Source organism: Sceloporus undulatus, chromosome 2 (assembly GCF_019175285.1).
Source record: "Sceloporus undulatus isolate JIND9_A2432 ecotype Alabama chromosome 2, SceUnd_v1.1, whole genome shotgun sequence".
Taxonomy (NCBI): domain Eukaryota; kingdom Metazoa; phylum Chordata; class Lepidosauria; order Squamata; family Phrynosomatidae; genus Sceloporus; species Sceloporus undulatus.
Genome location: NC_056523.1, coordinates 238,180,049 through 238,206,425, shown reverse-complemented (window position 1 = coordinate 238,206,425; position 26,377 = coordinate 238,180,049). Strand labels below are relative to the sequence as shown.

Sequence of the window (26,377 nt, the reverse complement as noted above, 5' to 3'; positions counted from 1 at the left end):
CAAACTGCCAACCTGTTGATCTTGCAATCAACAGAGTCAGTGTCTTAACCACTTGAGCTATCACATCCCTTCCCTGTTTCTCAACTATTTATTTTACTTTTTTCTCATCTGTTTATTTTACTTTTAGTACTCTTCATTTTTTTAAAAAAAATGTGGATGCTTCAAACTGATGGCCTCTGTATATAATGGAATCTCTCCTTCTCCACCTTGCTGTCATCACATCAACAACAACAACCAAACCTCACATAGGGCAATAGTTTAAGACACAGAATGAGACAGTGGTTGAATCATGTGATAATTCTTCTCCACCATTTAGTAAGCCCTTTGCCCCCATAACTATGGGGGCCCCCACTACATTTTACTTTTCCACCATAAAAGGTATGGCATTATTGCTTGTCAATTTAGAATCATGATGTAAATTAGTCATACTTTAGTTATTGGAAAAAGCAACTAATTGCAAGTACTTAATTTTGTAATCAGTTACTTTCAGCCTTGCGTTAAATACACTCAGTTTGTGTATACTTCAAGAAGAAATGAGTTTTTAGAAAATATACATGTGGTCTTCAATTTTGATGTGCTGCCCATGAATTCTATACATTATTGTTCATATCTGTATTTTTTGTAGTTTGATATTGAGCTATATAAATCTTAAAACTACCGTTTATCATTAACAGTAAGTGAGGATCATTTGGCACGTCTGAAAGCTGCAGTTCCAAATGTCCCAAAAGTTTTCCCAGCCCTGATGTAGCTATGATCAACTCATCCATTGCAGTGCTATCATTTTCTTTCATTATGGCTTCTAGTATTAGAAGCTGGCAAAGTATGACTCAACCTTGGCTTACTCACTTACATCATGTCCCAACTTTGGTTTGCTTCAACCATTTCTCTTTTCTTCTTTACCATGAAACCCAAAACTTTATTCCTTCATAAAATAAGGGATCTGGGTGATTGCTTAAGAGAACAATGGATCCAGTCTGTTGATACAAGTATTTAAAGCAAATAAAATGGACAGAATTGCAAAATAGCTTTCATGACTTAAACCAACATCTTGATTCCTGTAGAGGAAAAAAAAAACTATTATGCCACAGAGCAACCCTGAGAGCACCAGTCAGAATACAGCTGCATAATCCAAATCTGATACTGAATGATAAAATTGTAGCATCTCATTCAGAATTAGACATTTGCCTGCTAGGCAAAATGGATGTCAGTTATGTTTGATATAGAACAGGTTCTGTTTTAAGGCAGAGGGTTGCCACATCTTTCTATCATTGTTTTCCTAGAGGTCACAATATTGCTTAACTTTGTTCAATAAGATCCATTATTTCATCACACTCTTCAACATTCCCATCCTCCAGATAACATGACAGAATAGCATGAAGACCTACCACAGTAATTTAGTAAAAGAAGGAACTGTCAGCACAAACAGGTCTTTAGCCAGCCTAAATACAAAACCCATCAACTCTATATGAACCTGCAAGAACTCTAAGATCTTCAGGAGAAGGCTTTCGCTTGGTTCCACCACCATCACATCAGTGACTGCTCCCAACTTTGGGAACTCTGTTCTGCTGGAGGCTAGGCTGGCCCCTTCCTGCTTTCCTTTTGCCAACAGGCAAACCCATGTTTGTTTGTTTGTTTGTTTAACATTTAGCCAGTGTGGTGTACTGGTTTCAGTGCTGTACTACAGTTTTGGAGACTTGGGTTTGATTTCCCCTCTCGGTCATGAAACCCACTAGGTGACGTTGGGCAAATCACATTGCCTCAGATGCTGCTGCCGAATAACCACAGGAGACCGTGCTGGAGGAAAGGCCACAACTTTATTAAGCAAACCATTGGTAGGGTTGGCACAAAGCATGAGGTCAGGATCTGCGAAATCAAACAACCCCACGTTTGTCTGATTAACCACAACCTGGCACCCACCAGGTATTGGGATGACCTAGGGGCTAAGGCACACCGTATGACCGCATCTCTGCCATGCGTTCACATATTCGCTAAGCCCCTAGTCACCGGGAGGCGCTCTCGCGTTATGGCCCCCGCAATGGCCATACGCCTGCCCTATTCGCCCCCGGGTCCCGACTGACTCCCAAACCAGAGCTCCGTAGCCCTGGTACCACACCGTGCAGATCCTGGCCTATGCTGCCGCCCCAAAGTTGTGACAAAAAACCCAAACCCAAGCGGTGGGTGGGTGGGAGAAGGCTCAGCTCCTCCTCCCTTCCTGCTTGGCTCCTAACCATCCGGAGCCAAGCGCCGACTGAGGGCCGGGGCTGGCAGCACGGCCTATATAGGCCTAAGCCCCGCCCTCAATACCACCTGACCAGGAGACTCCTCCTCCAGGCCCGCAGAACCAATCATCTGCCCTGGAGGACCGGAACTCCCGGTCACCGAGCCCAGCTCCCTGAGCGTCGCGGGGCGGAAGGGGCTCCCCTTCACCCCGCACACCAATAGGGAGCTGGGGCAAACCCCAGAGCACTCTGGGGCTTGTAGCCGTTCACTGCGTCTAGCGGCAAAGCGGTCAGCCCGCCGAGTCGGGCAACCACTTTTTTTCTCAGCCTCAGAAGAAAACAGTGGCAAATCTCATAACAAATCTTGCCAACAAAACTCTGTGATAGGTACACCTTAGGGTTGCCATCAATCAGAAACGACTTGAAGTCATACAACAATAACAACAGCCACAACAACAACAACAACAACAACATGTAACTGCACCAGGGGCTTTTTAAAATTGAGGTGTGAGTTTTATTTATTTTTTTAACTTTGGTATGTTTTAAAACAATGCATAACATTTTAATTACAACTATTTTAATTTTTTTAAATGCACTAGTAGATCTTAATTGATTTCCTTCCATGAGCCTCTTGTGTCCCACTCTGAGAGAAAGATAGCATATAAAATAAAATAAAATATATAAAAAACACAGCTTAGCCAATGGCACAGAGGCATGTTATGAAGACCAACCGTCTCTGGAAGGCCAGAAGGTGAACACCCCTGCCTTTAGACAAGATAATTCCAGGACTATATCTTAAACCTTAGGATTACATGCTTCTGTGCCACTTTCTTTTTCCTTTTTTTCCTTTTTAATACCTACAGTAAGAAGTATTAGGGCATCAATTAAATATGTGTGACATTAAAAAGTTTGCTCTCTCTCTTTCTCAATGTCTCTGTATGTGTTGTGTGTCTCACACCACCACACAAATGCTCTTGCATCCCCACGGCTGCCAATAAAACTGATACCATAGTCATTCACTCAGCTGCCTTTGGTATGATTTTTCCTCCCTGTCCCCATCTAGCTTTACAGGAAAAAGAGAAAATTAAACATAATGTAATGTTCTAGTGCACAGAAGAACAAATAGTGCCCCTGTAGCCTCTCACATAGACCAAGGGGAATTCAATGAAAATGTGATTAGCTGTAGGAAGGTGAAGGGAATGCAGCTAGAAGGTGAGGGGCTGGCAGGCTGATGCTTGATATCATTGCCCACAAAAGGGATGGTTTAATGTACTCCTGCAATTATGAAAACCAAGCAAATGCTGAATAGATGACCATGACGACTTGTAATCTTGGCTCAGAAGAACTGACATGAGAATACAATGCTTTCGTTTCCCCCATTCCCTCTAGTCCCTTCAAGCAATGTGCCACATGGCTGAACTGCTTGGCTAATTCTCTGATTTCTCCTCCCACCCCCCCTTATCCCATTTATTCTTTAATAGCTAACGGTACTGAAGCTGATGTCTGCAAAAGCGAGTGAGTTGATTAATAGGTATTTTATACATCTGGTATTTTCTCATAAAAGACTGGTAAACTTATTTCAATTATCATACCACCAACAAGGATGCAATCTGTTCACAATGGCTGTTTACGAATGGCTGCTTTGGGTAATGGCTGTTTTCTTAGCACAGGAAATGAAATATAATATTATTAAACAGAGATATGCAGAACAATATGTCAACTTATCCATCTTCCTGATGTTTATGGGCTTCATTTTTTTTTACAATGTTTATTTTATTTTATGAGACCACACGGTAAAGTGTCTCCTACTTGCAAAGACCTCATTTCTTTTATTTTTCCTTTAATGCCCTTGAATATTAGCTCCTACAAATTTGCAAGCAATCAGTGAAAGAAACCTGTGGTAGGTACTTATTAATTCAATTCAGATAAACATGTTAGAATGAAAGAGATAATGAAGCAAGATGTTTATCTTTGAAGGAGGATGTAGTGAGCTCTCTTGGCAAGAAGGCGAAGAGGTTTCCGATTTTAACCCACCACCTGTGAAAATGTGACAAACTAAATGTTTAAGAAATGCTGTGCAAATCATTTCCTTGTTTCTTTGTGAGTGACCCTGGGAGAGATAGTACTGGAAGAACTGGAGAAGACACTGCCAACAAACTAATATTACTGCAACTATAGAGGACATCAGATACAGTAAATATGACCCCCCCCTTTTTTTTTTTTAAACAGGAAACACAGATAATGAGTGCAGACTGGCTTGGAATATGAACATTTCTCAGTCTCCCTGACTACAGATATTGCATGTCCTGGAATGGGGTGAGATTAGAAAAGTTTATCATCATCAGGTTTCTCCCACTCCTTGCTGTACAGCAGCCCTACTATCATGGTGGGGATGAATGTTGCACGAAACTTCCCTTCTTAGGGGAAAAACATTGTGCAGCCTTGCTTATCATTTTGTGTGGTGGTCAGCACATTTTTATGTGGTGGTCAGCCTTGCTTATCATTTTGTATGGTGCACCAGGGTCACCAGGTGCAAAGGGAGCAGTGACCAAGCAACCCATCAAGCAGCAACTTCTAGCCTCTTCACCTGCCCAAGTGAGCTCACTCCCTTAGCTACATCTTTTGAAAGTAGTGGTGGTGGCAGTTTGGAAACTCTTGTGAGGCTTGGGCACAGGCATCATTTTGTGGTGTGCAGTGGGACCATTTTGGGACTAACTGACTGGAGAGAGAGTCAGAGCATGTGGTGTTATGGGAGAAGAGACGCCTAAAAGGAGCTTTCAAATTTAGGAATAAGCTTTGACAGGGGACTTGGCTGGTAGGTTGGCACCTTTTTTCTTTTACCAGACAGGTTGAGAGAAGAGGTAGCTGAAGAAGCAATGTTTGTTAATGTTTGCGGGGGGGGGGGAGGTTTTCTCACTGGGGAGAAACTTCTTCCTTTGCACCAGGTCACATTGGGAGAAGTAACTGAGCAGCTGGCTGAACAGCGACCAAGAAGCCTATTGCCTGGCCCAGCCTCAGGTGAGAGGTTTCTCATTCACTGCTTAGCCTCAGTTGCTGCTCCCAGGGTCACCAGGTGCAAAGGGAGCAGCGAGCAAGCAACCCATCAAGCTGCAACATATAGCCTCTCTCACACACATGCCTTTTCTGCAATGCCAGTGGCTCTTGGCTGCTGCTTAGCCAGCTGCTTGTTGCTGCTACCAAGGTGACCCAATGCAAAGGGGGGAGTGACTGAACAGCCAGTCGAGCAGCCAAGAAGCCTCTCACCCATGGCTGCCTTTGCTGCAAGGCTGGCACAAGTGAGAGGCTTCTCAGTTGCTGATCAGCCAGCCACTCAGTTGCTGCTCCCAAGGTGATGGAATGCAAAGTGAACAGTGATTGAGCAGCTGGTTGAGCAGTGACCATGAAGCCTCTCACCTATCCTGGCCTTTGCCACAAGGCTGGTACAGGTGAAAGACCTCTGAGTCACTGCTCAGCCAGCTGTTCAGCTGCTGATCCCATGGTTGACCGGGTGCAAAGGGAGCAGAGATTGAGACAGGTTGTTTTCAATTTGGAGTAGAATAGTGCACATAATATAAAAAAAATAAGATTATGGGGCACTAGGGTTGTCACCCAAAAGGAAAGGGGGTGGTAGCCTGAAAAGTTTGGGGACCACTGCCCTATACTTGTATGAACAGAATAATTCCTCTCTGTGTTTGATGGAAGAGGAGAGAATAGTAGACACATTGCTACATTTGGCTGAAGGTTCCACTTATACATAGATAATAAGCTAGAACCAGGTCCTTGTGCAACATAGGGTGTGTCTACACTGATAGGAAAATCCAGCTTAGTTTCAGGTAATTTTGATTCACAGTAACCACAAGGTTCAATGTCTACACAATCATCATATCCACTGAGATGAGTTCAGGAGAACAGTCATCACACAGTTCTCTCTTTTGAACTCACTCTGGTTGGATAAATCACAGTATGCATGGCCACATGGCTGCAAATGCATGTATTTCAGAACTTCTCCCCCTCCTGATCCCACACTGATGTCACTATGGGGCACAATCCACACACGGTCTGGATTTTCCACTAAAAACTGGGATAAATCTCCACTTTTTCACATCCAAATTGAAGCCCTGGGTAATCAAAAGGCCCTGAAATTGGATCCAATTGTCCTGTAAATTGTTTGGATAGTTCTCTATGAGAACTTGGTGAGGTTAGTTAATCTCTTAGAGTCTTCTCTTGGAATGCTGATACCAAGTCACTGTGATTCCCTTCAATGCTCATGTTAAGTGGGTGGTCATGGGAGTTAAAAACTAACTTTTCTAAACTCAAGCTATAAAATTTCAGCCACTAAGATGTAAGCAACGTCTATGACATAATATGAAAAGTTATCATGCCAAATCTATTAAATAGAACTTTTACACTTACTTTACAGGTCAGGGATATGACCTAGCTTTCGCTCATTTCCTTATATATCTAATATGCTATAAAGCTAAAGAATAATATGGTCAAGGATATTGATACACAGTGTCCTTTGTGCCCTTTATGTTTAGTATTGTACCAAAAACTGTGTATCTAATTCAGAGAAAAAAGGAAATGAAAATATTCTTAATGTTACAAATATATTAAAAATAGAAAAATAAGGGAAGGAAATAAACAGAAGCCATATTTCTTAGTTTAAAACTGGAAACTGAAAATGTAATGGACTGGCTATATTTAATTTAAACATCTTTAAAAATTAAAGAATATTTAGCGCACTGAGAATCAAGCCTATATACCTTCCAAAAGATGGTAAATGTTTAATTTTGGAGTAGAGAAAACACTGAGTTTCTGGAAATGGAAACCTCAGTATTACTGAGCAGATGAAATCTGTTTATAGCCTAAGCATTACTTAAAAATAAATCCTTTACATAGCTCACCAAAGGTTCCAGCGATTGGGAGGTATATTCTTCCCAGATTAGTACAATAGTTAAGACCTGGGAAGTTACTTTTTAATTAGTTACAATTTTAGTTCCAAGATGAAAAATAATTACAGTATTAGTTACATTTTAAAATGAAACTCTTGCCTATTTCTCAAAGGTAACTAAAATAACTGTCTTTAGTTTCTTCTTTTTAAACAACAACAACAATAACAACACACCCTGCATGTCTCTCTCTCAGGATTGTTCCACATTCATGCTGTTTAAAATTTGTATAGCTTGGAGGACTAACCTGAGTTCAGACTCAAAATTGAATGGAAACTCCAAAGAAGAGGATCCTACAACTGCTGCCAGTATATAAAGGAGATCACAGTCCCACATCACCCTAAGAGCTCCCCCATTTTTATTTTTTTCATGAGTGTGTCTGTAATTTCTTTGATGACAGCCAATGACAGCTTCGGTTTAAATGACAGTTTCTTTTATGAACAGAAGCAATTTGAGACTAGGGCTGGGTCGTTACAAGCCAGAATACTCTCGGAGCAGCTGGTGGGGCCTGTTGTTTTCATATGGGGTGGCTGTTCACACACACATTCTGCTGTGCTGCCTGGTACTCCCTCTGAGATTGAAAATGAGGTACCCAGCCTCAATCACATGGCTGGGCACCTCATTCTGAACTCAGAGGGAGTAGTCATGGCAGTGGCAGCTGTGCCTAGTGGCACAGCAGGAAACCTTATAAAGAGCCATCTGGCATCATCATGGAGGGCTCCAGATTTGCTGGGAAGATCCAGAGCAAAGGGTAACTTTTCTTTTAAGGGTGTTATAGATCATGTTCAGTGCTGAATGGGCCAGATATAGTCCAGACTGTTCACACCAGAACTGAGCACTGGTCTCTGCCTCATCCAGACTCCCCACTGAGAGGATGTGGGGTGGACATTTTATTTGGCTTGTGCAGAGAGCCATGGATTCTCTGAAAGATTCAGAGAATAATGCAGGGTCTGTGCGGGAGAAAAGCCTCACTGGAAATTTATCCCCAAAGTCTGCTCACTCAATTTTTCTTTGACCAAGTGGACATTTTAAGGATCCCAGTCAGCCCAATTATTTCAATGATCCTGCAAAATAAATAAATAAATAAAAATGATCACAGGGATTGTCAAAGTGCAGCCCTTTGGCATTGGGTATCTTCCAAGGCTCTTTGGGAGCCCCCATTCCTCCCCCACCCGATTGCCCGGTGTGATCTTTCCTTGTTCTCACCAAAGAACAAATTGACTATGGAAGCCTCCAGGAATAGGTATTCACCTTTTTAACAGATTGCAAGGCCTCCCTGCATTATTTAAAGTTTAAAAACCCACTGCTTTTCAAAATCAGAAGTGAACTTCTGGCCACTTCTGATTTTTTTTTTAATTGGGCATTTCTGTCAGTGTATGCAGCTCTGAGGGGGTGCCAGAAGCCCCTTGGCAAGCCACATTTGCCCACTCCTGCTGTATAGTAGCAGGTTCCTTGAAGGGCTAATGTTTAGAACTTTTTATTACAAGGTACAACACTAAATACCTTAAAGGCACCAGATCCCATCTCATCTTGGAAGCTAAGCAGAGTCAGCCCTGGTTACTACCTCCATGGGAGACTGCAAAGGAACACCAGGTGCTGTATGCTATATTTCAGAGAAAGGAACTGGCAACACCATCTCTGAGTATTTCTTACCTAAGAAAAAAACCTATGAAAGGCATATGTCAATAGGTGATTTAAAGGCCTGTAAATATATATGCAGTTAAATTCCATCACTTGGATTTTTCCTTTCTCTTCTTTTCAGTTCCAGTTGTATCTCTACCTAGCCAGTAATAAAATATCATGTTTGTTCACCTACAGCAAGAGGCAACAGTTTGTTTATTCTGGAGCTACTATGAAGAGTAGGGCAGCATTGTGTGCTGAAGGGTAAAATAAACTGTGAAATAAAGAGTTAAATTAATGGCATCTGAAAATGTATCTCCCAAAAGTCCTTACTCTTAATACACTCGGGATACTCACAATTATAGTGGCTATTTTTTTTTTTTGGCAAAAAATTAAAAAACAATAGTATGCAAACAACAGAAATGCTACTGTGCATGCTATAGTTACTGGGCTGGTTGGTCACTGAGACTGTAAGGGCACATCTACATGGCTCATTTGCATTGGTTTTCCCCTGCCCTCGTGTTGTTCTGTCCACACAGGGCAGGAGCAAAGGTCCAGTTTGACTACACTGTCTTTACATGGGAAGGGTAGTTCCACAGAGAATACAGGTCATTCCTTTTTTGTTGTTAACTGCCCTTGGGGTGACTTTGACTCATGGCAACCCTGTGGATGAGATCTCTCCAAGATCCCTGTCCTCAACTGCTCTGCTCAGGTCCTATAGTTTCGGGCCTTTGGCCTTTCTGCTTAACTCCAGCCATTAGATATATGGCCGCCCTCTTTTTCTGCTTCCCTCTGCTTTACATAGCAGTTTTGCTAATGACTCAGCCCTTCTCATGATGTGGCCAAAGTATGAAAGCCTCAATTTAGTCATATGTTTCCAGGGAGACTTCAGGCTTGAACTGTTCTAGGACCCATTTGTTTATCGTATTGGCTGTCCATGGTATCCTCAACACCTTTCTCCAGCACTACATCTAAAACAAGCTTTCTTTCTTTCTTTCTTTCTATCCCTTCCTTTCAGTTAATTAATAAATGAACAAACAAACAAAATAACACCCCTCAACATTTGCTCTGAATCATCCCAGAAAATCCAGTGCAACTCCACAGTGGCACTGGGCAGTTGTTTAACTGCACCTCTCTTAAAAAGTCTCTTAAAGTATGTATTACGTACTATGTAGTTATAACTTATGAATATGTATGTGTGCCAGGGCAAAGGTTTCATGCTTTTTGTCTCAGATTCAATAGTGCTTTGCAATTATTGTTATGAGAAAAGAAAGAAGAAAGGAAAGAATGACAGAAAGAAAGGAATTCATTATATGATATAATATAGGGGCAAACATACTAATTAAATTATTAAAAATTGAATTGCAAATGGTAATTAAGAAGATGGTTGTCATGCAACTGGAAAGATTGCTATGAACACACCATGCAAATAGATTTGTTAAGTGTGCTGATATTTTGCCTTGACCTTTTTTCAGTTATACACCTGACCAGACAGTCTGCAAATGTGTCTGCAAGAATGATAACACTAAAGGTACTTGGTGGAAGAGAAAAATGCGCACAGAGAGAAAAGATGGAACTGTTATGTGATTAGAAATAATGATTTTTATTATATTCAAAAGGTTAGGTATAAAGAGTTCATGTGCTAAAAATAAAGAAGTAATTCATATGCAGATCGTTTTGTCAGTGAAGGTTATTTCCATTGTAAATAAAAGGGTCTGAGACTATGAACCCTCTATAACCTCTCTATAAGGATTTGCCAATACATTCTATAAAGTAATATGCTGACTTTTAAAGGTAGTTCAAACCATACCCTTTTCACTTCCATAAGGAGTCAGTTATCACTTGGTGACTTACATCTCAACTGAATATGTAAACTGACTGTTAAATAACAGGGACTGAGGACATATCAGGAGATTTGAAAATTTAGGTATAGCCTTGGAATGGGCTGAAACCATATGGGGATTTTTTTAAAAAAAGAAGCATACCACTGAGAGATCTGGTTTTCTGTGTCTCATCCTGGTGACCAGCCAACCTTGATAAAACAACTAGATTGAGATGGGGTGCACTCTGGGCTGCCCAGCTGGATGCTTTGCTGGGCTGAAAATGGTGCTAGCACTCCTCCTACTCCTGTTCTACAATCCACCAGGGTGATTCAGGCTGTCTCCTTAGTAAATGGAGTATGTCACGACTTGATGCTGCAGTTAGGAGTAATGGGTAGCAATGGGCATGAAAACAAGGGAGGGAGGGAGGGAGGGAGGGAGGAAGGAAGGAAGGAAGGAAGGAAGGAAGGAAGGAAGGAAGGAAATTGTTGTGTGCCTTCAAGTCATTTCTGATTCATGGCAACATTATAATGGGGTTTTCTTGACAAGATTTGTTCAGAAGGGCTTTACCATTGCTTTTCCATAAGGCTGAGAGCATGTGACTTGGCCAAAATCACCCAAATCATGGTCAAGTAGAGTTTGTAGTCCATCACTATGTCATATTGATGGGGGCATGAAAACAAGAATAAATGGAGTGAGGGGTTGGCATTTACCTTAAATGGTTGCTAAGAACAGTTTCATAACCAGATTGCCATCCTGCCTATGGCATAGCTATGGAAACAGATATGGCCACAAACATATTTTTACTTGGGCAGCGGCGGCAGCAGCAGCACAGCAGCAGCAGGGAGGGAGAGAGCCAGAAAGCTGAGGCCATAAAGGTCCTCCCTACCGTCCTTCCAAACTTTGCAGCGGCGGCAGCAGCAGCACAGCAGCAGCAGGGAGGAGAGAGCCAGACAGCTGAGGCATAAAGGCCTCCTACGTCCTCTAAAACCCTTGCCGGCGGCCAGCGAGGGACGGAGCGTTTGGGGCGAGGTGGGGCCCCCAGAGCCATTCCCCCTCCCCACCAAGCAGAGCCAGGGGGTGTGGTGTGGTACAAGAAGCAGTAAAAAAATTGGGGGGACCCCTAGAAGAATTATCAGTAAACGATCTCGTCCTTGGGAACTTAAATTATTAGTCATCCTTGCTTTTAGGTTATATTACATTTTAACATGCTTGAACAAAAGTTTTTAACATGAAACTACGGAAACGTCGCCGTTCTAAGGCCTCACACGACCTCCTTGATACAAACCCTCTAAACCCAAACTAAAATAGATCTTATCACTTTTCTAGTAGTCCAAGGTTGCCCCTGTCATCAACATGATATTGAATTACACTAATAGCATATGGAATTCTGGATTCCTTGCGGATGTGGTACTGTTAACACATCGGACAAGTGTCAAACAATAATGTTGACCTAGAACATTTATAACACAACTGCCCATTGGAAAGAACTCCTGGCAAAGGCAAGCATTTTTAATTTCAAAAGACTTATTGAACTTTTATTAAAAAATTGGTGCCTCCTTTGTAATAAGCTTGAGACATTAATAAATATATATATCCAACGAAAGAGAGACAACAAACTATTACAAATGGACCTAATCTACATCCAATTACCTCTTTATGATTATCCTAACCCCACTGAATTTTCCTCAGCTCTTCAAATTCAGTCTTCTCAGGTGATGGCTAGCCATAGGATCTATACCCAAAACCTCAACATGGGTAGATGGTCCCAATTTGTATAATATCAACAGTACAGTACTCCTTAAGCAAGCTATTGGGGGGGGAATCTTGGAAGGTCATGTTAAAATCTTTTCATTTCCTACACAGCGTAGGACATATTCACCGTTAATCTGACCTTCAATTCCCCAGCTGCTCCCAGTACATTACTGGCTACAAAAAGTCCTCATTGATAAAAATTATGACATTACCTGTTGTAGGGTATATACCAAACAGAGTGTTCAAAATTCCTCTCATATCCCTCAAGGAAAGAAAATCTGAAGGATGGTCTCTGCTCATTCTGGACATTATTTTGAAGGATAACAACAATAATACATCAATGAACTCCATACTTACAGGATGAATGGTCTAAAATGTGTCAAAGCCAATTGAATTGGTAACTACCAGTCAACATTGGCAGAAGCGTCCCATCTTCTGATACAATCCCCAAACTTGATGATTGCCAAATCAACCCAGGGAATACAAGTACAATTTATGAAACTGTTCGTTGATACATCCTTATCATCAAATGTTTCTCCAACCATCTAAAGAAAAGTTCCTAATTGACCTTGAAGTGGTTGGAAAATGTGGAATCTCGTCACCAAAATTGGGCCCAAATACTTAAGTGACGCTTCTTTCCTTTGTCCATACATTGATAAACCCCTCGACCAAACCTCATGATAAGCTTCACCAGAAAGACGATCCTGAGCTCAAACAAAACTGAAGAAAAGGCTACGCAAGCGACCTCTAGACTCCCTGATACAAATCAACCTAACGGTCACACCTATCTCGAAGATTTAAACAGTCAAACTAGAAGGACATCTCAGACCACTCCATAGTGACTTCTCAAGCAGTATCACGACAAGAGAGACCTGTGTATAGTTCTACTGGAATGGGTTGATCCCCGTTAGATGAACAATTACATCTTCCAATTGTACCGACCCTATTCAGTGACTGCGGAGGAGAGTGCTCACCTAAGAGTTCCCCAAGTTTTACGCTACTTTCATGGAATATTGCGGGCTGGGGAGAGGACAGTGGGATGTAGTTTTATTGAATATATCATAAGTTTGACATTGTTTGTTTACAGGAGACATGGTGTCCGTATGACATTTGCTTACATAGTCATCATCTCATTTTGCGTCCCGGCACGTAAGATCTGGTAAAAAAGGGACGATATAAGGGAGGATTAGCTATTATGATAAAAATAATTAGTGGCCTCTCAAGCATGTAATTCTAAACCTTGTAAAGGAGATTGCACAAGCAATCTTCCTCAAATTCGAGTCTGTTAAAATAATATTAGTTAATATTTATATACCAGCCAAACTTATAATATTTAACAAGTTCAATTTATTGGGACCCACCTATCTTAATTAATTGATGAAGTTTACTAACAAACCTGCTCCTGTAGGGTGTTTATTGATGGGGGACTATAATGCTAGAATGTGGCCCCTCAAATGACTATCTTTGTGAGCCGTGTATGCTCGATGTAAATACGCCTCCATTTCCACTAAATCTCCCCGCAGTTAGTTTTGGATCCAGTGTTACAAAACAAAAATGGGATTCTTTCTGGCAAAATTTCTGTATACCCATAATTTATTTATTCTTAAACGGTTCAGAGTATTTTCCAAACACAAATGGATTCACATTTTATAGCTACCTGAGGGAGAAGTTCTCTATTGACTATGTTTATCTAGTCCAGTTTTGTTGAATTGATTACAGCCTTTGAGGTTTGCTCCATAGGACCGGAAAGTGATCATATGCCACTAGTAGTTTCTATGGTATTACCCAATTTACTTATTGCACCTACTCAAACTCTGAAATGTTTTGTTGTTGTGAAAGATTAAAATGAATCTATTGGAAACTCTAGAAAAAGGGAGGCAGTCAGTGAAATCTATAAGGAAGCTAGTGCCATTAGCGATAATGGACGATCTAGCTAATAGCCCACCACATATGAAAATGCCCTGGTAAAATTATGGGAAAGTAATATCTATTATGAGCATCAAAACAGCTACTTATATAAATCCATCTCGAGGGAGCGAGCTCGTGGTTTGATAAAAGTTGCCTTATAGGGAAAAGGAACCTTAGACAATATTCCATACTTGCTTTAGACCAACCCCGAGGAAAATTTTAGTGACTTACCTAAAGCCAGGGTTAGAATTTTATAAGTACATAGAAGACAAAAAGAAAGCTTTTTTTATCAGCAAATTGGGCGCCCGATTTTGTAAGGACCTGAAATCAAATGATTCCAAACATTTTGGTTGGCAGTAAGGAGGCATATGAATAACGACTCAAAATTTATCTTGTGCCTGGCATTTCGCCCCAAATTTGGGTATCGTATTTTACAAACAAGATGCAAACTCAATCAACTGAACAATATGTTCAGTAATTAAACACCTTCTTCTATCTGGAGCCCTGTTTTCACCAGATGAAGTTTATCAATCTAATTCTTAAAACTAAAATCTGCTAAAATCGCCCGGGTTATGATTCTATTCACGGCAGGAGGTTTTGAAACACGGTTCCAGAATTATGGTCCAAAGCTCTGGCAAATCTTTTCACCTGGTAAAAACTCGGGGCTGCATTCCAGCAAGCTGGAAAGATTCAATAATTATTCCTATTTTACAAAATAGGTGATAAAACAAGACCCGCAAATATCGCCCGATAAGCCTGCTCTCTATCGTGGGTAAATTATTGACAGTCTTTTAGCAATGAAATTGCAACGCGGATGACTACTCAAGCCATTCTGGGGACCTGAACAAGCGGGCTTCAGAGGCACATGTCTACCATAGATCATATACTGTTATCTCATTTCTCGTTAATAAATATATTTCCAGTCACACGTAAAAAATTATTATGCTTCGTCATGTCTCTAAAAGCGGCATTTGATCTAATTCATCGACCTACACTTTGGAGTAAACTGGATAGTTTAAGTATAGCCAAGACTTCTGTTTTTGTTGAAGCCAAATTCATACCAACAATCGCTTGTAGTGTAGGTAAAATTTACTGATAGTGGTCTTCTAACTGACCCTATCTATTCAGGGGAATAGGTGTAGAAGACAAGGCTGTGTCCTAGCTCCCATTTATTTAATTTATTGTGGCAGTTCTTCCAAATTTTATGTCAACGGTTGATAACCCATCTCCTATGTTATGAACATCGCCCACTTCTAGTGTTACAATAGCTGATGACAACTGTATTATTGTCGCTGACTCAGGTTGGGCTTAAAGAGAGCCCTGAATAGATTTAGTGAATATTTGTTTAAGGTTCCACTACAGATAAATGTTAACCAATCAAAGGTCTGGTATTTCAAAAGGTTTTACTCAAGGACAATGGAAAGTGAATAATTAATCTATAGAACAGGTAAAAATGTATACATATTTGGGTTTCTATTCATACAATGGTCTTTGGGTACAGCAGAGAAGGAACGGTTTCATTCTGGGAAAAGAGCATTGGCAACGCTACAATCCTTTACTATAAGAAAGGGAACCAAGATGTCCTTGCAGCCTGAAAATTTATAAAGCTAAAATTAGACCTCTAATATTATATAGTATATCTGTATGGGCAACAGCTTTAACAAGGAGGTTGAAATACATCTACCAAACTCGGTTCTGCAGGAAATTGTTATCTATTCCGACATGTGTCATTATTTAACGTATAATGACGAAACTTGGCTTGGACTCACTGGAGACCACAGCCTGGTTGATGGCATATAAATATTGGCTTAAAATTCATTATGACCAAATAGATCTAGTTTAATTCTGGTTCTTCTATCTGTAACTACTTATACTAAGTGGTCAAAAAACCTTTGAAGACTAATCTAAAACTAAAGGGTTTAAATTTGGACCTCTCCTCCTATTGACGGAGCAAGGACGTGCTTCAAGGACAATTAAGGATTGCTTTTTGAGTTTGGAACATAAGAAAAGTATTCTACCTCTCCCAGAGTATGCGTCCCCTTTTATTTGGCCTCCCCCCTGTTGTTTGTGCGATACCAAAGTATTTCCAATCATTGTACCTTAAGCTGCGAGGAAAGCCTTCCTCTTTGCAAGACTGAACATCCCTCCGTCTTGTGTTTACTAAGGGGTAGATATATGAAAATTCCATTTGCGAATCGTTTATGGTTTTTGTGAAGCATCCACGATACCCTACAAACTATTGTCTTTCTTTGCCATTGTATCAAAAAACCGAGAAAGAAATTGATAATGAAAAGATGGAAATAGAATTACTGTGTAATGGAATATAACTCTAGTGCATTTATTGGAGGATGTTAATGAGCAGATTACACGATTGATGTCAACATTTTCTAATGGAGGCAACAAAAATTTGGCACAATTTGAACGCTGTAGTACACAGATAACTTGTATAAGGAAGGAATTTTAAAGTATCTATGTAAATAATTTTAGTTATTAATTTTAATTGTGTATTCTGTTTTTGAAGATGCCTAATAAAGGTGATGCTGATGATGATGATGATGATGATGATGATGATTATGATGATTATTTTTACTTAGAAATGCCCAGCTGCTTTGTGTCCAGTAGAAAAACGTGCTTGATGCTTAGTCAAAAAAAAAGAGCTTTATTTTGAGGGTTTCATTGAAATTATTTGTGTTCAGAAAGGGTTTGAGTGCTCTTACTTTTAAGGTCTACATCCCCTAAGCTACTATTTTCACACAAAATATTCTGTTTTTATTGGAAAACAAGATTTGGGTTGTAAACCATTAATCTATATATAACTATATATATATATATATAGAGAGAGAGAGAGGAGAGAGAGAGTTTACAACCCAAATCTTGTTTTCCAATAAAAAACAGAATATTTTGTTATGAATACTATGATATATATGAATATATATATAGAAACTCTTAAGACGAACGGAAAGAGAGGACTGGAAATCAAAGTATTGTTTAAACAAACTGCTTGGTTGCTAAACAAATGCACTATGTACCAATTAGGGTTAACTGTGACCAACTGGAAAATATAGAAAAAAAAATATTATTTTGGTGGCTCCTTATCTTGTTTAGAGGGAGGAAACAGTCCATCACGATCACGAACCGGAGACTATGTTTGGGTCTGGGAGAAAAAAGAGAAACTGATCTAATAGACAAGCATTTGCGGGCATGAAAAGACTGGGATGTGTAAACTTCACCATGCCTGTTCCCAGTTACAACTTTGGACTGCAATCTCTGAAAAACAATGGATATTTTTTTTAAAATTTAATATAAATATTGGATTCTCCAGCTGAGACAAAAGTGTTAGATTTTTCTATTTGTTGTTGTTCCCCGTGGTTTTTTTTTAAAATATTAAAACATTTCTATTGTCGTGCTCTATTTTTTGGAATTCCTGCTACCCAGCTGCGACATTTTATTCCCAATTGCAAGTGAGTTTCATTTTATCAACAAATCTCAGCACAAAAACGTCACTCTTACTCCTCTGTCTTTCTTTCGTTCTTTCTTTTCGTTCTCTCTCTCCCTCTCTGCTTCAATTGAAGAGGACTAGCTCTCTGCCGTGACCCGCGTTCTTTTCTGAAACTGTACCTCTGACTCTGGTGACCTGCCGGATGAGTCCTCACGCTTACCACCTTGGAAACCTTTAAGAAGGCTATTTAACAATGGAATCTCTTCTGGCAGGCCTTCCAGACTGACAACCTCTTGCTGACCTGCCTCCCTGTCCTTTTTCTCCCACTTATCCCTTACTTGGCCACTTTTACATCTATGGGCCCTTTAGGCACGTCCTGGCGACATGCTAGGGTTTGCACTCGGGGTGCTGTGTCCAGATGCCCCACAACCTAGGACGTCGCCAGGACGTCACTGCTGTGCAGCTGTTACTGGCGTGCACAGCTGTGACATCACTGCCGCGCACCTTCCACAGGCGCGCGCGGCAGTGACATCCTCATGCCGCCACAGGCAGTTTCAGCAGGGCTAAAGGAGCCGCTTTTTAGTGATCTTTTTGTTCTGTGTAGCCACACCGTGCGCTTTGGCTGCGGCATGGTTATGCCGAAAAAGAGGCGGCCATTGACTCCTCTTTCTGGCCGTCTGTACCCCACCCAATCTTTATTCTACCCAGACCTCCACTTGAAACACTTATTTCCTTTAATCATTACTGCTTTTAAAGTTTTAAACAACTTTTCTTGGTTTATTCTCTTTAGCATTTTAATTATATTTTATATTTTTTAATCTATTTTATTGGACTGGGGGAGGGATGGGGATCTTGGATTTTTAATGTATTCTCTTTTGAGTGTATTTTATTTACTGTTTTAATCCACTTGGATTCCTAGAGATCAGCGGATATAAATAAAACTATTATTTATTTTAATTATTGTTATTATCTCCTCCTCTATCACCAACACCACTCGCTCCTCCTTCCTATCATTGTGCTGTTTAGAGTTATAGTGCATCGATATAGTAGAGTTATAGTGCGTCATTATAGTCTAGCAATATAATTTTTTTAATCTCAGTGTAGAAAATTTGCCCTTCGAGCCCACAAGGATCATTTTATCAAACCACATCCCTGTTTTTAAAAAGCCTTTGAAAGAATGTAAATCCAAGAAAATGCTACAAAACAGCCACAAACAAAAGAAAAGAATTGAGTAGTAAATGAACACTCAATTTCAACTACAACTGACAAAACATGACAAAATTCAAGGAGCTTGTATTGTGAGAGTTTCACCTTATCCAGATCACCAGGATGGACCATTATAAGTCAAAGATGTCCTCTTAGTGCCACCGTTTACACTGAGTTTTGAAAAATCGGGGGGGGGTCAAAACACTGATAGTAGGGATACAGCTTGTGTATGAGAAGTCTTTTGCTGTCCCTTTGAGCCCCAATGACTCTGCAAACACTCTCAAATTTAGAACATTTAAAATATCCATTTTTAAACTGATTTAGTCTCACTCAAAAAAAAATTGTGACTGAATTCTGGCATTAATGGATAGTTCCAAATCAAGTGCCAATGGGGTTTGGGAAGAGAAGAATTTGATGATAACCAGATTTTCAGGTGTGCATCCAAATTTTTCTTGCTTCTTTTTCTGATATTCATTTTGGATATTCTACCTTACAGCTGGAGCTGCTTTTACCAACCCTCTTGAGGTAAATTTCAACTGCCATGGTTTACATGTGCACTTAAACCCTGACTACAAGTGAAATATCACATATTTGAGAGTTTCCACGTGAATCTAATTCACCATGAGATTTGCCTAATTAGTCAGCAAGTATATAAAAAACTGAGCAAATACACACACACACACATACACACGTGCACCCCTCAGCCCCGAGATGCATTCAGATGTGGTACAGTTGACTTTGAATGTTGTGGAGACCCATTTAATGGGCCACTTCAATTCAAGAAAACCATAATTAATTACCTTTTAGTCACCTCTTGACTGGCATGCATAGAACTCTGTGCTACCCAGTATTCACAATCACTGGCAGCAATAGATATTTAACGAAGCAACAAAGCTGTCATGTCTAAGGCAGTTGTATGAATGGCAATTACATTTTCAAACTAAGCTCAGTTTACGGAGAGAGAAGAGTGTGAATTTCCACTCAGATTCTCTGATACACATATGGGAGTTTATCGCACAGGCTCCTGGCATAGTCAGACAATGGTCTAAAAGGGGCTAGGAAGGGAACCGAATGAGTGGGGCACACATTTTATTGCACACAGAAGTCCCTCACTCGTTCCCTTCCCTTCCATTCCCAATCCATCCCCAGAGGACTGCGATTTTTGATAACTGTTCTGAAACAGTTCTCAAATATCGCCCCCTCTGGGACAGATGGGGAACAGATGGGGAACGGAACGCAATGAGTGCGGGACTTTTGTGTGCAGTAAAATGTGTCCCCCACTCGTTCCAGGCCCCTTCCGTTCCATTCACCTTCCGTGCCTCCTTCCATGGTGCGATAAACTCCATGAAGACGGATCGTGTGCATTCCATATGCGTAAGCAAAGTTGTATCTACCACGAAGAAAGCAAAGAACAAAAAAACCCTTATAATTTTTATAATTCAGAGGCACAGCCATGTCAGTCTGGAATATTAGCATGCAAAGGGATCTTGTAGCAACTTTAGCAATAGGAAGTACATTTTTATACCACTTATCAGTGAACTAATACTCCTTAAGTGCTTTACAATGTGTAAGCCAATTGCCCCCAACAAGCTGGGTACTTATTTTACCAACCTATGGCCTGTTACAGACTGCCAAAATAAAGCTGCTTCGAGTCTCTTTGGAGGTATGCTATTTAAATGATGCATGGGTCCTAAGAGTCCGGAGGTCGCGCCAAAGCCACACTCCATTCCTAAGCACTGGAGTGCAGCTTTGGTGCAGCTTCCGGATTCTTAGGATGCATGCATCATTTAAACAGCATACCTCCAAAGAGACCTGAAGCAGCTTTATTTTGGCAGTCTGTAACAGGCCAATAAAAGGATGGTGGGCTGAGCGGACCCTGGAGCCCTGCCTGGGATCGAACTCACAACCTTGTGACTGTGAATGGTTGCAGTAATGCCATTTAACCACTACACCACCAGGATTCATTTGAGACTAGCTGAACAAGAAAAGTTGTAGCATAAATTTTCATAGATTTGGTCTACCTTGTCAGATGTTCAGTTACTCTCAAAGGTGCTATATGATCCCTTTGCATATAATTTTGAGAACAGCCATACTAAATTTCATCAAGACATTTTGCACAAGTCTGAGACAATGCTTGCATGCTTTTAGTATTTCACTCTAATTAGACAATTTATTTTTTAAAATTTGATTGGGATCTTACCTCAACTTTGTGAACCACAGCTCCTGTTGAGAGACAAGAAGAGATATATAATTTCTTTGTATTCACTGACAGTTCATCAAAGGCAGGCATCTTAATTTGATGTTATACATAAAAGCATAAATAAGCAAATATTCTTCATTTCAACTAAAAAGTGGAAAGAACACGTTTCAGTATAAATCCAGATACATGAGATATATAGTCCCCATGCATTGAGGGTTTGCCACAGGTCACAACAACACTCAGTTCTTTCTCTTGGTGCACACAGATGGTCATGTGCATACTACATTGTGCTCTATGGGAATGAGAGACTTGCAGACTTCTCATTTTTGATTGATTGCTGTTTAGAATTATAGTGCATCAATATGATTGATCAAGGAACACAATCTCAGATTGTGAAGGTGGGGATAAAGCAAAAACAACTGTTAGGGCTTCTTGTTCTTCATACTGCCCTGGGGTGGTACCTAAGCATGTATCCATCACCACAATCCTTCATTTGCTGCATTACTGAGTCTAAATCCAAATGTTGGTCTCAACTAGAATAGATATACTGAATTGATGAAACTTACCTAGGAGTTGGCTTAATATATTCATAGTAATTCAGTAAGTCTGCTGAAGTGGGGCACACAATTGAGTTATTGTTGCTGTAGAAATACTAAACTGAATCTTTTCCTTTTCCTCTGATACACAATACACACTATCACTTCCTGCAAAGTATCATAGAGTGACTGAAGACTCATTGCTGCAAAATGCAGTGCTAGATTTAGAGATCATATAGCACTGGTCCTGCAAGAACTGCACCAACTTCCAATTTGCTTCTGAGTTCAAGTCAAAGTGTTGGTGTTGCCCTAAAAAGACCATAACAACTTGGGGCCAAGATATCTGAGTGACCCCCTCCTCTCAGATGAGCTTGCCAAAAATTTGAAATTTTCATAGGAGACCCTGTTGCATGTCCCAACACCTAAGGAAGTTAAGTTGGTGGGTACATGTAATGGGGCTTTCTCTGTAGCAGTGCCTCAAGAGTGAAACATCTTGAGACCTTGGCTGTAAAATGCCCCCCAACCCCATCTCAGTTTGGCTAAATGGTTCATAGAAGAAATTCATTCTATCCATTCTCTGTAGCAACTATACATTAGAGTTGCCCATGTTGTTAAACAGGTCAGCAGTACTGGTGGGACACCATGGACATACAACCTTTAATTACTTTAAAAATTATTTTAAAATTACTTGTTTGCTTCTAAATATTCAAATTTCATAATGTAATTTCTAATAAAATAACAGATTTCTTGAACAGGGCCTGTAACTTCCACTAAAATAGTATCATGACAATAGAGCTTTTATCGGAAAGTTCTTTTTATATTTATACCACACATAAATAGAGTGAAAATTGCTTTCCTTCCCATTAACACCTCCCCTGGAGACCACTAACAAAACTTTTCATTACATTCGCTCAGTGACTCAATTAAACCTGAGATGGAATCATGTCAGAATTATTTTTTTCCATATTTTAAAGAAAAGTCTACAGATTAGGACATAAGTATATAGAGGAGTAGTGCTTTATTCAGATTAATATTATAAGTAGGAAAAAATATAAAGAGCCAGTATGGCATAGTAGTTTCAACATTAGACCATGACTCTGGAGACCAAGATTCAAATCCCCATCAGCCATCGAAACTCACTGGGTGACCTTAGGCAAGTCATGCTCTCAGCCTCAGAAAAAGGCAGAGCAAACCCTCTCTGATTAAATATTGCCAGGAAAACCCTGTGACAGGTTCACCTTGGGTTGCCATAAGTAAGAAATGACTTGAAGACATACAGCACATGCAGGTAAAATCTAGCTGTCAGTATAAATAAAAACAGGGTGTGATTTCATTTTTTAAAACCTGAATGTATAACGTCTACTTAGGGGAAAAAATCACCTTTAACTCATTGTAAGTTGGAAACAACTTGGAATGCACAACAATAATTTACACAATAACTTTAACATTGCATGAAATAACATTTTTGTTCTATTTATTCCAGTAGAAAAATGGTGCCCAGAGAGTATCTGTTTTTAATGTCTCCATACAAAGTTGAAGACAAAATGCAATTTCCCCCCCCCCCCCCAAGGCAGCCATGAATCCAAGAATGGGCAGTTAATGCTGAACTAACCTCAGACAATGACTGTTCAAAAGTCTGTATTGCACACAGCCCATACTGCCCCTCTCAAAATAACAATAACAACAACAACAACAACAATAATGAGAATCCACCTAGTCACTTTAAAGCTTCTTGTTTCCACAATCATTTTTATTACATTATGCCTGACTTCCATATCACAGTGGTAAGTATGATTTCCCCATGATTTTACATACAAGGACAGGAAGATACAAGTCAAGTCTCAGCATCAACAAGGGGCTTTAATGTCACCTCCAGTGGACTTTTCCATTCCATATGAAATATGCACATGATTAGAGACTTGGCAGAATAGCATGGCTTCCAGAAGAAAACATCATTCCTCCCTTGCATGTCAGCAAGGTGCATTCCAATTTTGCATGGGTCTTCAGCTGAAGTCCTTTCTATGGTGAAAAATGTCCTAATTCTTTGATAATACTGTTTGGAATTCCTGACTTGGGATTTGTGAAGAGAAAATGGTGTGAAGGTTTAAAATATGGCCCCTGAGATTACCTGACATTTAAAATAAGAAAGAACTTTCCACATGGCCTAATTCTTCTCCAGTGCGTGGAGAGGTGAATCCAAGGGATACTGCCATCATTTGAAATAAATTTTTACATTGTCTGTTATAGTGCAAGTGGGAGCAATAAAGTGGTTGGCAGATTGAGAAATAAGAGATGCTCTGAAAGATGTTAAGATATGATATAAAAATATCTTTACAGTGATTAGCATGAAGAGTTAGGGTGCTGTAGACATGTTTAAAGATTTATAGTGGAACACTATTTATTGGGATTCATCAATTGGCTGGCTTCAGATGCTACACATGAATGAGTTCTAGAAAAGCAGGAAAGGAAAAGATGTACAGAAAAGGTATCTTTGTAGAATGCTGACATCTCAGCCATCTTATTTCCAAGGCAAAAGAAACATGGAATATTGCAATGAAAGATGATCTACATATTTGACGTACTATTTCTTTGGATTCATGAGTCCTACTTTGAACCAAGTACTGATATTTTTAAGTTTAATCCCCCTTTAACCAATTTGTTTAAATAATTATGTATCACATTTCTAGGCCATTTTAAAATAATCTATATTAATACATGATCCTGCTGACATTTTTAAGAAGCATACAAAATCAGAAATCCATTACAACACAAGAAAGCTGCTATATGCTTTAACTTTTGGAATTAAATAAAGGATCAGCAGCTGTTTGCTGTTTTGGTGGAAATTTTTTCCAAGAAGCATAGGGTGAAGGAAGTTCACTACAGACCTGTGATATCTGCTTTGCATACACTGGAATTACAACATGCTGTAGATGTTCAAGAAATAATTAGATATTCTATAATCTGACTCCCTGAACTCTACCTCAGCATGAGTTTGCAAGATGTGTAATCGTAAAATTCAGTAAATCTTTTGACTTCTACTTTGCACTAGCTCAAAATATAGGGTTTGAAAACTGCTCTGAAAATGTCTTTGTTTTACATCTAGGTAGCTACAATTCATATGTTTTTGGACCAGACATAGGTATAGCTGTAATCAGCCACTAAATTTCATTCATATTCAAGCACTTTGTTTATGGAGGAATGTTATGAAGTGTCTCCCTGTGAGATGCTGAAATATCAGCTTCAGAGTACTTGTGTTCCTCCTACAGTGATGTAAACAAAAATACATCCACCTAAAAGTGTACTCAGGAATCATAACCACATTTGAATTAAAAATGTGTATGAATTGGCATAATTTACTATTATGTTCAAACTAATAAAATTGCAGAGAAGTCATTTGTCACGGAATATCTATCACAGAGGAGTTGCTGCATAGGTCATAAATACAAGATTACATAGGGGTTCTGATGAATATTGGGATTTTTTTAAATAAACCTATTATTACAAACACAGCAAAAACAACTCTTCAGAATGCATTTCCCCCCCCCCCCCTCTGAAATGGATACTGTCCTACTACTCAGTGTAAGGAAACACAACCCACTCCCCCCAACTGCAGGCTTGCCATCTGCAGATTTAAGCCCTTCCATGGGCTTTCCATCTGCAGACTGCAAGCCCTATTGTCTCTGTCATTGCACTCCCATTGAAAACTGTGGAACTTGAGGTCCCATGGGTTTTTTTATTTGTGGAGAGGGGCCTCACCATGGAAACTAAAGGCCAACTGTCACAGCACTCCCAGACAGAGATAACCTGGAACTAAGATATAGTAGAAATATTAAAATATATTCTCATACCATTGATAGAAGTGGGGACTGCAGTCAGGAAATCAGAAGAAGATTAAGAATGAGGAAGACAACCATGAAAGAAATAAGATAGATTCTAAAATGTAAAGATATACAACTGAGCACAAAAGTTAGAATCATACAAGCCATTGTATTCCCTGTTAGTGCTTTTGGACATCTCAGCGACTTTCGATACCGTTGACCATGGTTTCCTTCTGGAACACCTGAGGGAGTTGGGTATTGGGGGCACTGCACTCCAGTGGTTCCATTCCTACCTCTCGGGCAGATTCCAGATGGGGCAGCTGGGGGACTGTTGTTCCAATAAGAGGGCACTTACATCTGGCGTCCCTCAAGGAGCAATCTTGTCCCCCATGCTATTTAACATTTACATGAAACCTCTGGGAGAGATCATCCGGAGACACGGGGCACGGTGTTATCAGTATGCTGATGGCACCCAAATATGTTTCTCTGCGTCTCCAACTGATGCAGTGACTAGGGATGGCATCTCTCCTCAAAATGCCTGCTTAGAGTCGGTAATGGGCTGGATGAGGGAAAACAGACTCAGTCTGAATCCAGAGAAAACGGAAGTACTTGTGATAGGCTCCCCGGGCCCGGGGAAGGAAATTTGTCCACCTGTCCTGAATGGGGTCACACTCCCCTTGAGGGATTCAGTTCGCAGTCTGGGGGTGCTTCTGGACTCGTCGCTCCACCTGACTTCTCAGGTGGATGCGACGGTCAGGAGCATCTGTTACCAGCTTCAGCTGATACAGCAGCTGCGACCCTACCTGGGCCAGGGGGACCTTGAAACAGTGGTACATGCTCTGGTAACCTCTCGGTTGGATTTCTGTAATGCGCTCTACATGGGGCAACCCTTATACCAAACCCGGAA

The 26,377-nt window shown here is 40.2% G+C and overlaps 1 protein-coding gene across 49 annotated transcripts in view; it reads right to left on the bottom strand.

Annotated features, from left to right (window-relative positions):
- Positions 1–26,377, bottom strand: part of PTPRD (protein tyrosine phosphatase receptor type D) — a 1,118,901-nt gene that overhangs the window by 674,381 nt on the left and 418,143 nt on the right. For all 49 annotated transcript variants that reach the window (XM_042455420.1, XM_042455423.1, XM_042455433.1 and 46 more), the window contains one exon: positions 21,117–21,139. The gene's annotated coding sequence lies outside the window, so the exon portion shown is untranslated. The remainder of the gene's footprint in view (positions 1–21,116; positions 21,140–26,377) is intronic.